Consider the following 16,992-nt stretch of genomic DNA (forward strand, 5'->3'; position numbering starts at 1 on the left):
TTCCTGCTCTCAGCTTCTACTGTGTGCAGGGTAAGTCCTTGGGAGAAGATTTACAACAGTGTGTAGGTGCCTGCCAGGGTCATATTGATATCTTCAGAAACTCCCAGGCACCCAAGTACATCAGTAAATATGCACCTCATTTAGTCCCTCACAGCATGATCCTGAATTTATCTGTAATGAGAAGCTACTGGACGCCTGCTGGGACACCACTCTGGGGAATGGAGCTCTGATTAAACCCAGAGGACCTGAGTGGCAAATGACAAAAATGATGCAGTTCTGGGAAACTGAACTCACCAGAAACCTTTCCCACCCTCACTAGCAAGATGTCTTACTCTGCCAGGGCTCAGCCCAGCTGTCCAAACAGAAAAAAAAAAAAATCAACCTGTCAGATTATTTTTTTACTTGCCCAAATATGGATTTACCCTTTCCTCCCTTCCCTCTCCCCCTCTTCCTAATTACTCTGGCCTGTAGTCCAGATTTGACACTGGTCAGCCAAGGGACAGGTTTTCTACACATCCACATGTCTCTTGGTACTCAAGTCATGCTGATGAACTCTGTAGCAGGTTACTGTGCAGTCAGAACATACTTCTTACAGACACAAGAATCACCAATGAGTGAAGTAGCTTTACTTCAGCTAAATATGCCATGCATTTAAAATGTCTGTCTTCTATGATAGGATCTTCCAGGCATAGTGATGGAAGGTGTGTGGGCTGTGACTATGCCTCAGCCAGAGATACCATAGAGATCTAACTGAAACATTGAGAGTTGAATGGGATTGGCATGAACAGCACCAGAGGACATTGCAGGAGAACAGGAATGACAGCTGTTGATCACACCTAAGCTAGAAGACCATCAAGATCACACCACATCTTGCAGCTTCTCAAAACACCCAGACTGGGAATGACGCAGAAGACAGACTGAAGCCATTAAGAGGTAAGATAAAGGACAAGCCCCAAACCATTAAAGATATACAGGTAAGGCAACTAAAGAGAATCTTTCCTATTAATTCTGAAAGGTGGAACCAGGTGAGGAGAAAAGAGATCACAATCAGTGTGAATTCTTAAAGTGAACAAAAGACAGATCCGAACCCAGCCTGGCCACCTGCCTGAGACAAACTCTAGAGATGTGGTGACACATTATATTATGTTCCCTGCCCCCCTGTCTTTGGAAGGAGCCCTAGCTGGAGCACACTGGCACACACTTGTTGGTGCCTGAGAAGATGCAGACATGAAAGAATGAGTGTGAATGAAATCAGGGGTTTAGGATAAAATCATCTCCTCTGATAAGGTCTCTCATTCAACTCTGTTGCATTAGTTGAGATTTGTGCAAGATCAGAGCACTCCAGTTCCTAGCAAAGGAGTCAGTGTGAGCTAAACCCTAAAAGACGCTCTGCAAAAGAAATACAGAATATTCACATGCAGCTTTGTGAAGGTAGGTGTGAGTGCTCCAAAGCCTGTGGTTAAATTAATTCTTAAAGCTCCTCAACTTGACACTGCTTTCTTCTCCATAAAGAATGTAACTGAAGGAGGGATAATTTTCTCTCCTCCTCTGCTTCTTTCTTTCTTTACCACCTGTTCCTACATATGATGTCTTCTGCTATCAAAGACTATACATTCTATATTGAATGAACAAGCCCTGATGCAGGGCTGTAGTCCTGAGGCAAAGGTGTTCAGGGAATATTAAGAAGGCAGGCTATGAATGGAGACAAACTCTACATATTATATAAATCCTTCTTTGTCTTCATTTCCCTATAAATTCTGGCTCTAACTCATGTGTGAGCTGCAAGACATCTGTCAGATTGAGCACTGCTTATTGAATATATTTAGTGAGGAAAGAAGGGTTGGGTTAGTGCAGTAACAACAAGCAAAGCCTTCATCTCAGTTGACAAGTGGCTTGTGGATACTGGTGGGACCCAAAAGCTCATCTTCCCAGGGACATTGGAAGTGACTGCAATTTCATCCTTCCTTCTGTCCTTAAGCACCTCAGGGTGCCTGGGTAACAGCCATATCTGAAGCCCCTATGCACTTTTCCTCCCACTCCATTTTCACAGAGAGAGTGGGGACACCACCTGAATGTGAAATGGCTTCTTTATTCCTCCTCCTCAGCCACAGCCCTGTTGGCTTCAAGCACAAGTCCTGCTGTGTGAGGCTATAACTGTAACTAACACTGGAGCAGTTTGGTGGCTGTAAAAAGGAGCCAGTGCTTGAAGGGTGCCTGGATCCTGCCTGTTCTGCTGCCTGCCCACTGTGTACACTGAGGTGTGACTGGGTTGGAGGTGGTGGCTGGTTTCCTGGGACTGGACATCTGCTCTCACTGTGTACCCCACCAGCACTGTGGCACGTGCTGAGCAGGAGCTCTGTTGTCACCTTACCTACCAGAGCTGGGGAGTTGTAAAGATTCCAATATTTTCCTCTCAAAGCAATGACACAGCCATTTTGCCCTCTCCTTCCACAGTGGTTGCTCCAACCCTTGGCCATTTTAGCTGCTCTTCTCCATGCGTTCTCTGACTCCACGCTACCCTCCTGCAAAGCAGGGGCCAAAACTGCCTACCATATCCCAGAGCTGCATGCATCTGGATTTTATATGGTAGCAAAATGGTACAAAGGAAGAGGGCTGCACAGTGGCATTCCGTTCCACTCAGGAATAAACACCTTCGGCCTGTGCTACCCTTAATCCCTTTTCCCACCCATATCTTGCATTGGACAAAGGCATTTTCACCAATCACTTTATGATATTTTCCCAACCTTTCTATGCTTACAAATGTAACACTAATCAGGGAAACTTTCACAGGGTGTGTATAAGAGAGAGACACTAACTTCTTGTGCTGCAAATATGGGGACAGCTCAGCTCAAATCTCAGGCTGCTCTCCAAGCAATGCAGTGAAGGGAGCATGAGTGGATGCATCCTCAAGGAATATGCAGCCACCTCTGGGCAGGAAACTACAGCAGCAGGCTGTGGTGAACCAGGGAAGTGTGAAGGTGAGGGCTACTGCAAACAGAAGTGGCTTGGGGGAATTTTGAGACAAACTGCATCAGTTAGCAGTTGTCTCAAGGGGAACCTCTCTTAAAACAATCTTGCAGAGTGTCCATCAGACAGTAGTTCTCATGACCTTGCTGAAAGGTCTGCTATGAGGCAGAGGAGCAAGAATGGAGGAATAAGGAAGGACTTCTCTGACTCTTTTCCTACGTGTGAAATGCTAATTCTAGATAAATTTGAATTTCAGTGGAGAAGAACAAAATATCTAAAAATAAAATGTCTCTTCACAAGAACTCTGTTTAGAAAGAATTGTAGCATTTAGAAACTGCATTTATTCTCCAGCATTTGCTAACTGGACCCTGGCAGGACTTCAGAGCATCATTTTCCTCTCATAATACAGCTTCTAGCACTGTCAGTGCAGTCTTTTGCCATTTCATTCAACAACTTTCAGGTGGGAAAATGGGAGAAAGAGGAAGTCTCTCCTGTACTGCGCTGCATGACGATGGCTTTGGGAAACCTCCTTGGGCCCTGGTGGCATTGCATTTGCCAGCTGGGTGCTCTTGGGGAGATGGCAGCATGCAAGCACCCCACCAGACAAGGGAGGGGTTCTCAGCTGGTTGAGCATAGCACATGTGCTTGTGGGGTGACTTGTGGCATGGCAGGACTGAGGCATCCTGTGCTCAGCTCCTGAGGTTTGTCTGGGTCAAATGCACACTGTCTGGGAGGCCAGAATACCCCTCGGAATGGTGAAACAGCCTGGAAAACATATTCGCCTATTTTTATCCTGGCTTTAGCTGAACTCACTTCCATAGCAGAGACAAGTAACTTGAGCCTTCTGAGTCTGAGTCTGAGTGTCACCAGCTATAAAAACGGGGTTAATATCAAGCTTACCTACTTTCCAGTGAGTTGCAGCTAATTAGAGTTAGCGTTAGTTAATGTTTGCACAGCCTTGGGATGTGAAAATGGTAATAGCATGCTAAGTATTACTCCTGGTGCCTAGACACTATGATTCCTCATAACCAGAGCAGTCAATTAAATTAGCTGGAAGTGGAGAGATACAGCAGTGAGGAAGGCAGAGGAGATGCAAACTTCGTACTGTATGCATGATGGTCTGCAGCTGCAGAGGGCAGGGAAAGCTCTGTTCCTGCTACTAAGGGAGCCAGAGAGACAGATCTGGTTGTGTAGGAGTGCAGATGTTCCCCAACAGCTTTGGGCTGCACTGTAGCAGTCCGCTGGCTGAGGAAGGGAAGGGTCAGTTCCTGACAGATTTATGGGAGAAAGGGCTCTGTTTAATCCTCACATGACTCTTGCTCATAATGTGTTGAGGATGCTGATTTCCTGTGAGGTCTTCTAGACAAAGCAGAGCAGCACTTCCCAGAGAGTGAAGGCTAACCCTGCCTCACGTCTGTCAGCTAGCAGCACCCCTGGTGGGGAGTAAGAAAGACTCATCACAGTGGGCAGTACAGTGCAGTGTTTCACCAGAACAGAACAGCACTGAACATAACACAGCCTGATAGGTGCACTGTCTTGAACAGGGGATCCATTTCACCCATGCCAGCTGTGGGCTCAGAGCAGACACTCAGGGACTGTGGGAGAAGCAGAGTGGAACAGAGCGATCTCTGTTCCCAGCAAGGCACTGCTCTGAAGGGAAAAGTCACTGGACTTGTTTGAAGCCCAAAAGGGGGAATGTAGAAGTGTGTGATGCTATTTCCCAAACCTGGATTTTGTTCAAGACACTTGGATTAATACTGTATTTTTTGGTGATTAATCAGGACTGACTACCCATTTTAGGACCATGCCTTAGAACCTTTCAAGATCCATCCCCAGTCATGCAGAAGTCTGACCACTTGCAGAGGTGTGACCCACCAGGAGGGCAGAGGGAGGATTGTCACTCTGGATCACCAGCACTGTTTCTTAGAGCTCCCCAGTGCTAACCTACGTGTTAGCTGAGGATTTGGCTAGAGCTCCTGGCCAGCTTCCACACTCTGCAATTGCATTCTGCTGCCTTGAAATCCCCCTCCTCACATACATGCACAAGCACACCCCATGGTTTAAGAGGGACACAGAAGCTGTCACTGCTTTCTATCCAAAATCCCTGCACAGTGGTGGAGGTGGCTTATTTTTCTCAGGAACATACTCTATTTCAGTGCCACAAGACATGAATTATGTGCCTGAAAAGGTTATAAAAACACTTTGGGACCCTTTGGAAGGAAGATGCAATCTTGAGATGAAAAGTGATATTAAAATGTCACCCGGTTTGACTTCTGGCATGATCAAGGCCTCAGGCTTGGACTAGGGAGAGGTGTCCTCGTGATGCTGGGAAAGATCTAAGCACTAAGCATATTCCATTTATGAAGTCATAAAGATGTCTGTACTGGGTAACTGATTTAGGATTTTGTTCCTCCCTTCTTTTCCTTTCTCTGTCCTGTAGTTTTTCTTCAGCCTCCTCCTCCTCCTCACACTCTGTTCTCCTCCCAAAGAAACCAAGGATCTCCTGCTGTCAGAATGATTATTCTCCCCTGTATTAGAATGAATGATTAGTCTTTGTCTAGTTGCCTCCATAATTAAGTGCTGCATGAAAGAATATTTTTGTAAGTAACCAAGGCAGCTGCTCCCTCTGGAGCTGTTGGGAGCATGGTACAGCTCTCCACTGGCTTACAGGCAGAGAAGTGGGTGTCCTGCATGGAAAGGCATTCACACCCAACACCTGGCAGAGGTGCTGTAAGCTCAAGCTGTGCTTGTAGCTGCATATACCTCCCCATATAGCTGTATATATATCCCCAACAATGCTGTGTGCATATGATGATCCATTTGGATTAATTTATGGGCTGCTACAGATACCCCACCTGATGCGTGTTTGCACAGGGGCACAGACTCAACCCCAGATATCCTGTCCTATGTAGGTTTGTACACTCCTGACCCAGGACTGAGCCTCTGCATACCTCCAGCTTGTCTTTCTCATTTCCCTGATTCAAAACTATCAGACTAGTCCTTTCCTGTCTCTGTGTACCCCCTGGATAAGCTCCATATTAAGAGAAAGCTTTTGAGGGAGGGGCTGGGGTAAGGGAAGAGGTCGTGAATGGAGACGGGATATTAGACAGCAATAAAGCCTAAAGAACACCCCACCCTTCCTATAAATATCGCAAGAGCTCCTCTGCTTCCTAGCAGCACTAATGACGCTCAACAGGAGTGATGGAGGGCAACAAAGGAATCACTGATGAACAATCAGAAATGGTGCTTGGCTGCTAATCGGACTAATGAGCTGCTTTGCATAAAATGAGAGGGAGGGAGGAAGATGAGCAGATGGGCTCTTGGAGGGAAGGCCAGTGGCAGCAGGAGTGCCACGAGGAGTGCCCTGCAGCATGGCAGTGCTGGCTGCTGTCTCTCTACTCCTTCCTGGCAGGAGACACTGACCATGAGAGGGCCAGCACTGGGCAGCTCTGCCAGAGTGGCTCAGGCACAACTGAAAGCCTGGTGTGAACCACGACTTATCACATCATGCCTCAACCCACATGGCAGGTCTTGTATCATCCTTGTGCATCAAAGAGGTTAATCCAATCATTTGCTGAAGAAAGGGGGGATGCATCTTCTGTAACTCCAGGGGCCAAGACACAGACATGGGGAACTCCAAAATACAATTCATACTACTCCTAGAGATATCCAAATCAGAGCAGAGGTGTCCGACTCTGAAAGTGTATTTACCATGGAGGGCTGGATTGATTCTCCACTTGTCTGTCTTCTGAGAGACACCAGCTGACCAGCTCATCGGGTACATACTCTGGGGGTTATTATCCCTGTGAAGGGGATTAGCATCATGTTCCCTAAATTTTCCCAGCATTCCTGTTGTAGGTGAGAAACTCAGGTTTCACAGTGAATTAGCAGCTGTGTTACTGGGAAGGAAGGTACAGGAGAAAGAGCAAGAGACAGACATATACTGCAAAGGAGCTATGCTAGTCTCAGCCATGTATAGGCAAACCATAGCCTAATCCCAGCCCACATCAAAATACTGAGAAAGATTTTGGGATTTAAGGGACTTAAATGCCTGGTGCATTCCGGCAATGCATGTCAGGTACACAAAGAGGATTTCCCAGCTTGAGGATATGACACAGGCAAAACACATTTGAGTCACTTTTCCTGGCACATTAGTACAATTTCTACTATGCTTGCTAATGGGAGACAGGAGAGACTATGGTTTCGTGTTTTGCTTCCTACACCTGACTGCTGATCCTTCAGCACTGCTAGGTGAGAGCAGATCTACCATCTCTGTCGTCTTATTTCAGACCATGACCATTTTTCTGAGGCTGTGGGCAACCACACAAGTAATGATCTCTATTGCAATCCAGACAAGCATCTGCTAATAGCTGTCTGAGGTCTGTTAATGTGTTTCCCTTTCACAGAAGCTCCCAGAACAGCCAGAAAATGGTGACTGTGCAGCAAGAGCAGCAGGTTAGAAAGGCTGCAGCATTGCTCTCGTTTGAATTCAGAAGCAGATGCTATAATTTATCTTGCAAATGGAACTGTAGGAATGATTTTCTGCCTCGCCTCCATAATTTGTTGGCACTTTACCTAGGTGCACAGCTGTGGATGGGGTGTCCTCACAATAGGGAGAAGGCACTGAGCTCTCTGCCTGCTTACCAGCTTGTACTGGGAGAGATGATCACAGGCTGGATGCAGTTCCTCTAGCAAAGAGGAGCTGATGAAAACTCTATTTCCCCCAGGGCAGGCTGTGTGCAAGGCTGCACACTGACTCCCACTCCTGATGCTTCTCCAGTGTAAGGGACATCTCTAGCATGAAATGGACCTAGAGAACCAGTTCTATACTCTGAGAAGCCTATGAGCTGCATAAAGCCACCAGATATTCCGATGGTCATTATGATTCTCAAAGTTTTGCAGGGAAAGGGAGCAATAGAAAGGGATAGTACTGGATAGATGAGAATTACAGTGCCATGTTGTCTTGAAGCCAGCCAGCTGGGATGCCCTCAGTGCAGGGCTGAGAGAGGCTGCATGCTGCGCAGGTGTTCACAGGAGAGCCATGCTCCATCTCTCCTCAGACCTCTCCCAGCTGCTGCTTTGCCCCTCCAGAGTCCTGCGTGTTGAACTCCAACCTGTGAAGTCCCTAATTTGAGCCCAGGAGGATGTGATACTTATACCTAGGATGGTACACCTATCTCCTAGCATGGAGATCTGAGCTGTGAGGCTGATCACTTACAGGTTCTATGTGCTGCTTGTGGGATATTCAATCCTGTCATACTTGTCAAATCTGCATGCCTCGAGAGTTGCACTTTGACTTTCTGTGAGCGTCCCTCTGTCACTGTAGCCCTCCTGTAGCCTTCCAAGGGCTGCTGAAAATGCTTCTTCAGGACCACCTTCTGGCAGCTCTGCAGAGCTGCATAGGAGTCCTGTAGAAAAACCCTGAAGATTTTCTCTGTATGAAGAGTACTGCAAGGAAGAGAAGTAAAAAAATACATTCTTGGCTCAAAATCCAATTCCCTTCTGAAATGGCCACCCTGCTTTTCTGAAGCCTGAACAAAGAAAGAAATCTACCTCTTTGTTAATGTGATGTTATCCTTAAGGACTGTAGAGAAGGTCAGATCCTGATGATGCTCAGTTGTAGATATATAAATCCTGTGTGTCCCAAGAGTGTACAAGAGAAATCCATGATAGATGACTGGAGCAGAACATGAAAACACAATAGACAAAATGCAACATGAGTTTAGCAGTTATGATTGTCACTGCCAGTGGAATTGGATCAGGTGGGATGAAAGAAGGGCTGGAGGCCAGTCTGTAGCACTGAGGAGGAAAAGCATTGCAAGGCAAAACTGCAGAGAGTGATGGGAGGATGTTGTCTATGGCCATCGGTCTCTGTCTGGTCTCTTTCTGTAACTGCTTTGCCAGCTTCAGGCTGTGACTGGCACTAACTGCCAGCTCCTTCCCTGGAGTGGAGAAGGGGTACTGCTGTCCAGGCCTAGCAATTATGTTCATTTTTCCCTTCAGGATCCAGAGGTGCTAAGATTGCTCACTTGGAGCACAATTTTGTAACCTGTTCCCCTGCTGCTCATCCTGGCATCAGAATCTGAGAGCACAGGTACTTGTTTTCTCTAGCTATTGACACACTTCAGTCTCCACTCTATATTTATTTTCCCAAAAGTTAGTCAGAGTCAAAATGAGGAGGAAGGACACCAGACAGACCCGCCCAATAGAAACTTTCCCCGGCATGTCCTTTCATAGTCTGGTCCTTAAAATACAGGACAGGGTGGTTGTTGCTGCCCTGAGTTCAATGAAGCTAATCACTGTAGCGATATCTTCCTTCCAGCTGATAAATGCTCTCCTGCTTCCTCTGTCTGATAGGCTGTTATGGCTGAAGGATGCTTGGTTGGGTTTGGGTGGGTTTTTTTTTTTTAATTAATTTTTTTTAAGATTTTGTTTAGTTAGTGCTGTTTCTAGTTGGGGAAGAAATTGTCCTTGTTGAAACCATGGTGGGCAGAGGAATGTCTGTCATGTTCCCATGATCATGGAGTTGTTGTGTCAACTCTATTTATTCCGTCTGTACAATTATGCTGGGTCTCAGCAGCTGAGCTGCATCTGCAGAATTCTTCAAGGAACACCTGAAGACATATCACCCAGAGATATTACTCTGAAGACAGTTATATTATTAGACATCTGGATGGAGATCAGGAGCTGTAGGTTCAACCACTTCTATCCCAAAATTTCACTGCAACTTCAGACAAGGTATTTTAACCTTTTGCCATTCATTCTTGCCTCCCCTCAGCAAACTACAGATACCCAAATCTTTCTCTTACCCACTTGGATTAGAAAATGCATAAATGACTCTCTTTGTGCTCCTGAACATTACCACACCACAGATAGACGGTTTTTGTATTACAGCCCATCATTTTTAGTAAGTGATGATCCAGTGATGCTCTTTGCAGGAGGATGAAAGCTATGTTTGGAGTCCTGTTCCAGTTCCCATATCAGTATTTTCTGGCTCTCTTCAGTTCTCTCTCCTGTTTCATATTCCTTTTTCTTCCTCTTGAATTCTTTCATGCTATGCTGCTGTGGTAAAAGAGCTGCCATGGAGCATCTCAGCTTTGAACATACATGTATGTGAGAAATAGGAGGTTTGGAAACAAAGTCCTCTTGTCTTGGATGAAAAACTGCAACTTCTTATTCCAAAATCTGCAGTTAAGAATGATTTTAACCCTTAAGTTCTGCTGTGGGCTATATTCATACAGCAAAGCAACATTGTAAAAGGGCAAAAAACCACAATTCATCCAAACCTTCACACACAGTTAGTCTGCAACAGGTACCTACACTTTCCTTGGAGCTTATTCTGTCATCTATGGAGACATCCATTTCCAGGAGCTCTGTAACATCTGAGCACTTTCGCACATCGAATAGAAAATTTATAAATGCACCCAATTGAGGAAAGGGGTCTCTGTAATTATCTTTCACTTCACTGGCATACCTAACAGTGAAAGTCCTCTTTCTCAGCTAGATTGCTCCAGCAGAAACACCATAGGATATGTTGCCATGGAAACAAAACCCTTTCCTTCTCGTATTTCAATAACGTGTTGAAGGTTTTCAGGGCCTTTTCCCTTTTTTGCTCTGCTTGGCCCTTCAGCATTTACTGTACATCATATGCTGGAAGTGCAATGCTCTTATTCTTCAAAACCCAAATAGAAAACAACTCACAAAATTGCTCTTTCATCTAAACTTACTCTTTGCCATCCTTCCCTCTTACTCATTGTCTCTGTCATTTAATGGCTTTCTGTGACAATCTAACTCCGAATCAGCAATTTACTTTGTGTGATACAAAGTTCCTTTGCCTGTGCCCAAAAGCTCTCCCCAAGGGCAAAGGAGAAGTCCTGCTGCCATGGTCCTGTCTTGCAGCTGAAGTTTTTCCCTGTTACACAATGCAGTTGAATGTCTTTTGGGGTATCGGGAGTGAGAAGGAAGGAGGTGTAAGCTTTTTCACTCATGGGAAGAAAGTGATGAAATGTGCTTTCACAGCAATGATTTTTGTCTCTGCAGATTCAATGCCTTGCAGTCTCTGCTGTGAAACCTACAACCACAGCCCGCTTGCTTCATTGCATAGCACCAGGTTGCACTCGCGTATTGGAGTCTTGGTTATTGAATTGCATAACAGATGAAAGAAGAGATTGAGGAGCAGTCAAGCTCTGAGGAGATGGTCCTCACTACGCTGCGCAGCTGCCTGTTTCCTTTCATGTCCTACAGTTCACTCTAAACAATGTATATCCCACTGCAGCTCCTCCCTTGCAGTCCACAGGTGACTTGCAGCTTGTGAAAACCTTTTGAAAAGCCTAGCAAAAGGTCTTATGTTGGTGACCATCATGTTACATCCCCTCAGAATTTGTGGGCTGCATTTCAGATAAAATTATTATAAGCACACTCACCAGTCACAGCTTCCCTCCATTCTTTCCCTCCAGAAGGACAGCTTTGGGTACCTCTGCCCTTACATGCTAAAGCTGACTACAAAGGATGCAGTCTGTTTGTGTTTTGTTGCTTCTGAGTGTGTGGGAATAACTGTCAGTCCTAGAAGGCAAACAGTGTTTTCTAGACGGTTAAAAAACAAAAGAAAAAGGCAATTTATTTGAAGGCATCAGGGGTTTGGATGGCTCTGAAGGCATCTGCTGACCCTCCAAAAGGTTAAGCTAGTTTGTTAGAACAAACAAAAACCTGAGAGAGTGCCCAGGTTTACTGCATTTGACTGCCAGGAATAATAAGAAGAGCTGCATTTCACAGCTGAGATACTGAGGTGGGATGACAAGAGAGCAATCAACAACCAATCTTAATGAGTGTTGCGCCTGCTACAGAAAAAGTAAAAGGAGGGGTTTCCTATAAATCAAATTGTTCCTCTTTGGTAGTTTGGGAACACATGCTCTAAAATCAGTCATCAACCATCATCACTGACTTCCATAATCTACTGCAGTTTCCCCACTCCAGGAGAAGGGTCAGTGGGGAAGATTACGAGACCCCAGTGTGTGTGCACTGGCAGGCTTAAGATGGCAAAACAAGTGTGGCTTCCTCTCAAGGGGATTAGTCTCTTCTGTTTCCTTATCTGTGTTCTCAAATAGGAGTCAGGTTGAGCTGTCTCTTTATTTGTTTAGGACACCCCTAACTTTTGGTAGAAAAAGGTTCTAATGGATTCAGAGTTGGTGGAATTCCCCAAGAATCCATGGAAAATGTTGTTCACAAGGCAAGGATGTGCTTTAGGAGATGCCTTCTTTCTGGGGAGCAGAACCACAACACTGAGCACTTGAAGTAGTGGAAGATTTGGCTCTCCAGGTCCAAATGATACAGTGTGCTAAAATGCACTCTGAGTTCACAGCTTAACAACAGAATTGTCTACCACCAAGGGAAGTGCTTGAGATTAAACCATTATGCAATTGCACTCTAAACTCATAATTACTCCTAGCATTTCCTTGCAAAGATGCAGGGCTGAACAGTGCCTCTTATTTTGTAGCAATTACCGATAACAAATGGTTTAGTTCAAGGTTAGTAAAGATACTTTTAGTTGAAGCCTCTATTTTTCCACTGTGGATTGGGACTTAATATTTTTGGCCACAGCCCAAAGAGGTGACATTTGGAAGTATGAATAAAACTAGCATAAGAAGTTGCAATTGTGCGAAGACAACTAAGATCTACAATTCCTCTAATTCCTTCTGTTGTCTGCTGTTTTTTCTCATGATCTGTACTACCTCCGTTTGCTTTAACAGCCAAATAAAGAGGCAAGAGCCATCTTTCTGTTACAGTTTTATCTAGTGCCTTGCACAGGGGCTGTTGGGGACTGTTGATGGGAGATGTGGAGTGGGGCTCTACAAGCAGAGATGAGACTACTGCTGTGATGAGATGAGCAGAGATGGACTGCACAGAACTGGGAGGGTGGTCCCATGGGAAATATAATCATCACACTGGTGCCAGTCACAGTTAGTAGAACCAGGGCTTAAATTCCCATCATCATGGTTATCAGAGCTGGCAGGAAAAGGGAGCAATTTAAGCAGATGGAATATCTCTAATCTTCCTAGTAGTTGTATTTGTGCATTGCTGCCATGAGGGCAAATAATCTGGGCATCTAAATCCCTTGTCTACACTTGGAGTGTATCCAAATGGATGTCAAGGTAAACAATCACAAATCCTGGCTTGCACTGTCTACTCTTGAGGCCTCCAGCAATGTCACCAGGCTGGGTGGTTGTGGATTATGATCCCTGCCAAATGTACACAGGGCTTACTCTGAATGTGTCCTTTGGAGCAGAGCTTCCTTCCTAACACAGCCTTTAGGAGACAACCCCTGTGCTGGCACACCAGCCAATCTGCAGCTTTGTCTTGCAGTGGAAAGGGACTATGGGACTGATAAAGAGCAAGAATTTGGGACAGATGGGAGTGTGTGGGTGACAAGCTCTCCCATGAGATTTTGTATGCACACAATTTTCCTCAAGGGAGGGTCTGGGCTCTTCAGACAGCAGCACTGTGAGGCCGCGGGGGCTTGGCTGGGCTCCTCTCAGGTCCCGACATGCTGTGTGGCTGTTCTCCATGGCTGCCTGCCTTCCAGGGTACAAATCAGCAGAGCTGTGTGGCACGGAGTAGGAAAGCAGGCTCTCTCTGGGCATGAGGGCAGCTGCCTCTGGGTGTGGTTTGACTGCAGGAGTAGCAGACAATGGACACTCATCGAGCTAGAATTCCACTTAGGGGTGCATCCTCCAGCCACTGAGCCCAACTCAGCATTCTGGCCCCTTTCATTCCAGAGCCCATAGCTCTCACACTGCTGCTTCAGAGATTAACTGTTTCCTGCTTCCCTACTGGTCCAGAGGCTGCCTCCTATCCCTTCCACAGACCAGCCCCAGCCCACCTTGCTTCTGTATATCCCTAACTCCTTCAGAGCTGCCCAACTGATACATGAAGTTTGCCATCTCCCATCTCCCCTGCTGTGTTTTTTTCAAATGTGTCCCTTTTTCCTTCATTTACATCAGTGACAATTCCTGCTGCTTAGTGTGGCCACTCCAGCCACCCTCACCTGCCTCCCCTAGGGAGGAATTGCTCCAGTGCATCATGCAGGTGTGCAAACAGCTGCATGCTGGAAGCACTTGACCAGAATTTCTCTTCTGAACAAATCAAAGACCACAAAAAGAGATGTGTCTAGGAAAAAGTTGACTTATGCTAGTCTCATTGTGGTTGATTTCTACTAAAGATACAGTAATTTGGTCTTCTTATTTTTTTATAACTCTGCCATACATTTGTTTAAAAAATGAAGAGTTTTTGGTGGAGGAAACCGAAGTAGTTTGGCATTGGGGCCAAGTTTGAGAGAAGATATTGGAATTTTGAAAGTTAATTTTGGACACAGATAGATTTTGGTTTGGGTGGTTTTGGAATAGGACTTAAAAATACCAAAAAAATTACTAACATTGCTAAAAAAAGTGACCTTGCTGAAAACAAGAAAAATGGGAACATCTTTTCAGAGTGATTAAATAACTCCAAACTGTAAGATATGTCAGTTTGGAAAGAATGAAAAGGGTCAGGCTGGATCCAGAATAAACTACTTTGCTTAAAATCTGCTTAAAAATATTGCTCTGGGTTGAATCTTATTGAAGGTTATATAAAAATAAATAAATGTCTCCCCAGCTCTATTTTACACAACAGGGAGAAACGCTAGAGGTGGACTTGCAGATTTTTGAATGGAGACAACCCTAATTTTGTACAGTACAGAAAGAAAGAGACAGTCATGGCACAGCAGAATGTACAACCTCTAAGGAAAAGAACAGAAGAAAAAAGAAATAGAATGCAAAAGGATATGTCCTGTCAGCAAAAAGGAAGCCTTTGTAATATATATTTGTTTTATGGTGATATGTTTCATTAACTACATTTTAACCACTGTTTGGGCTTGTTTAAACACCAGTTTTATACAGATTTAACTAAATCGGTTTACAAAATAATTGAATTAAGTCAGACAATATCTGAGAGCACAGGCACCTGTATCATAAGTGTTTATATTGGCTCAGCTTGTGTCAGTAAATCATCCTTCCTCTGCTGCCTGGCTTCTTCCCACAGCAGTCGCTTGATTGCATTGCAGGTGCCTTTGCCTCCCTCTTGCCCTCTGGAATCTGACTCCATCCCCCCAGCAGCAGAACAGCCATAAGCTGGAAAGACAGGTGCAATGAAGGCCTGATGCCCTGGTGGGCTTTTTGGGAGGTGGTTCCTGAGAAAGGCAAAGAGGCAGAGGAGAAGGCAAGCAGCTTTGCAGATGCAATGCCTGCATCACCTCAGAGATGCAGCTTGCAGCTGACTACGGTGGAGTCCTGGTTCACCCTGGTTCACCCTATTTTAGCTGCAGGAGCTCAGACCCAAGCAAAAAAGTTGTGGGGTTTTGTTGTGTGTGGGGGTTTTTTTGTGTGTATGTGTGGTTTTTTGTTTGTTTGTTTGTTTTGTTTTTGGTGGTTTTTTGTGGTTTTTTGTTTGGTTTTGGGTTTTTTTCCTTTTTTTTTTTTTTCTCCCAGAAAGTGCATGTGAAGATGACATTTCTTCATGTTTGTCCCTGTGCTGGCTCCTTCCCTCCTGACCCCACATGTTCTGTGAAAATGTCTCTGGCTAGGTCACAGTGATACTATTGTCAGACAGTTTCCTTTGCCTCTTCACTGACTACTGAAGTGTGGGCCACTGAGACCTGTGAAGGAGTGAGCATCCCTTGAAAATCAACCTCCATTGGTCAACATACCTGACATTTTTGTACCTTCCTGTGCTTTACTTGTTGCTGGACCCACAACAGGTGACATGTCACAGCAGGTGACATGTCAGCCTTGACCTATGGCTCACACATAGAGGGGAAGAGAGTGGTCAGGGTATGTGGTAGAGACATGCAATTCCCAGCACCTGTCACAGAGGATCAGCTGCCTGGCTCTCAGCATATCTTCTGGTGCATCACTGAGGGTGCTGCCCATGTCCAGGTGTTCACAGGTGACATGTCTGTGTGGAAAAACAGGGAGCAGAGCTTTCCTGCAGGATGACAAGTGCACACCTGTTAGAAAACACTTGTGTAGGCCTTCAGCAGGGATGGAGGAACATGTGAGCCCCAACATGTTGTGACTCTGACCAGTGTCTGGGGATTATTTTTGTAGTGTCAGTTCTGTAGTGACCCGCTGCAAATATCCTCTGCAGTGCAGGACTGGTGCCCCAGCAATGGGGAAACTCTGTTGGTGTGGTACATACAGACTGGGGAACGAGACACTGGAAACCAGTGCCATGGAAAGGGACCTGAAAGTCCTGGTTGATGGCAAATTGAACAAGAGCCAGCAGTGCCCTGGGAGCCAGAAGGGCCAACCATGTCCTGGGGGGCATCAGGAACAGCATCACCAGCTGGGCAAGGCAGGGGAGTGCCCCCTCTGCTCTGCTGTGGTTGGCCTCACCTCCAGTGCTGTGTGCCGTTTTGGGTGCCACAATAAAAAAGATGCTAAGAGAACATCCAAACGAGGGGAACGAAGATGGTGATGGGCTTGAGAGGAAGGTGTATGAGGAATGGCTGAGGTCACTTGCTCTGTTCAGCCTGGAGGAGACTGAGGAAAAAACTCATTGCAGTAAAAACTTCTTGTGATGGGAAAAGGAAGGGCAGACACTGATCTGTGGTCCCCAGTGAGCAGTGGGACTCAAGGGAATGAACTGAAGGTGTGTCAGGGGAGGTTTAGGTTGGGTATTACAAAAAGGTTCTTCACCCAGAGGGTGTTTGGGCACTGAACAGGCTCCCCAGGGCAGTGGTCACAGCACCAGCCCGACTGAGCTCTGGGAGCGTCTGGACAATGCCCTCAGACACAGGGCGGGGCTCCTGGGGATGGTGCTGCAGGGCCACCAGCTGGACTCGATGACCCTTGTGGGGCATTCAGAGACTGTGATCCAACCAGCACTCGGATCCGCGGCCCCTGGGGCTCGGCGGGGCCCTGTGCCGGCTCAGCGCACCGGGACCCCGCGGAGCCCGGCCCGGGCCGCCCTCAGCGCGGGCCGCGGGGCGGGGCC

At 46.1% G+C, this 16,992-nt stretch overlaps 1 protein-coding gene across 1 annotated transcript in view; it reads left to right on the top strand.

Moving 5' to 3' along the window:
* The first annotated feature begins 825 nt into the window (after positions 1-825).
* Positions 826-16,992, top strand: part of GSG1 (germ cell associated 1) — a 90,057-nt gene continuing 73,890 nt past the window's right edge. Inside the window, exon 1 of the mRNA XM_039700923.1 lies at positions 826-933. The gene's annotated coding sequence lies outside the window, so the exon portion shown is untranslated. The remainder of the gene's footprint in view (positions 934-16,992) is intronic.

Source organism: Passer montanus, unplaced genomic scaffold (genome assembly GCF_014805655.1).
Source record: "Passer montanus isolate IOZ18808 unplaced genomic scaffold, ASM1480565v1 scaffold146, whole genome shotgun sequence".
Taxonomy (NCBI): domain Eukaryota; kingdom Metazoa; phylum Chordata; class Aves; order Passeriformes; family Passeridae; genus Passer; species Passer montanus.